Source organism: Prionailurus bengalensis, chromosome A1 (assembly GCF_016509475.1).
Source record: "Prionailurus bengalensis isolate Pbe53 chromosome A1, Fcat_Pben_1.1_paternal_pri, whole genome shotgun sequence".
NCBI lineage: Eukaryota > Metazoa > Chordata > Mammalia > Carnivora > Felidae > Prionailurus > Prionailurus bengalensis.
Window position 1 is genome coordinate 32,338,771 of NC_057343.1, and position 958 is coordinate 32,339,728.

The window sequence follows — 958 nt, forward strand, 5'->3', positions numbered from 1 at the left end:
ACCAGAATACTTTCAGTAAGATATTTGAAAAGGCCACAATATAAACATGGATTTGTCTTACCCTAAACCTCCTCTGCAAAAGAAACCTTTTTAAAAAAGATATTAAGTATTTTCTCTTAAAGCATATATAAGTCTATTTTAGGTCAAAAAAAAAAATGTCCATAAACACATTCTGAGAACGTTCAAGCATTTTTTATGTCTGTTAACAAAAGTATGCATATGAAGTTAAAACTCTGTCATTGAAGTATTTACTAATCAACCACTGATAATGTTTATAATTGTCAAAAACATTAACAAAAAATATTCAAAGTAGTTCAGTAAATGCTTCTCTTATTTATGGATATGTTTAAAAATGAAATGAGCTTTAAAAATCATTAATACCTGTGAATTTCATGATGAAATCACCATTATGGAATTGCCCCTAAGTAATGATTTTGGAGAAGTGTGCAGGTACATGTCTATGTAAGCCCTCAAATGCTAAACAAATACTCCTAGAAAATGAAGATAAATTGTTTTGTATGTATTTTTCATCTTTGTCTTTCATCTTTATTTCTCATTTTCTGTCTGTATTGCATTTTCTAGGCTCTCTGATATACAACAGAAGTGGTGCTGGCTTAGGCAGCAGCACATATGCTAACATTGGAAAGATACAGAGAAGATTAGCATGGCCCCTGGACAGGATGATACAATAGAAGTGTTGATATTGACTATCTTTGGTCTCAGAGAGAAAGCTATCAATACTTAAATATTACATATGTTTTTTGTTTTTTTTCCCATTCAGATTATCAGATAAAAGAAGTCCCCTTCTATGGTGAGGTTCCCCCCCCCCTTCAATAATAGGTGTTGGCTTATTTGTGAAGTTTTTCTCTCTTATTGATCATATGACTTTTCTTTATTGTCCTATGAATGTTGCAAATTGTATAACATAGTTAAAATGATAAGTTACTCTTTTACTTAT

The 958-nt window shown here is 30.8% G+C and overlaps 1 non-coding gene across 1 annotated transcript; it reads left to right on the top strand.

Annotated features, from left to right (window-relative positions):
- The first annotated feature begins 606 nt into the window (after positions 1-606).
- Positions 607-715, top strand: LOC122496452. Its single transcript, XR_006300815.1, has one exon. It is a non-coding gene; the product is annotated as a U6 spliceosomal RNA (small nuclear RNA).
- Positions 716-958: the final 243 nt, after the last annotated feature.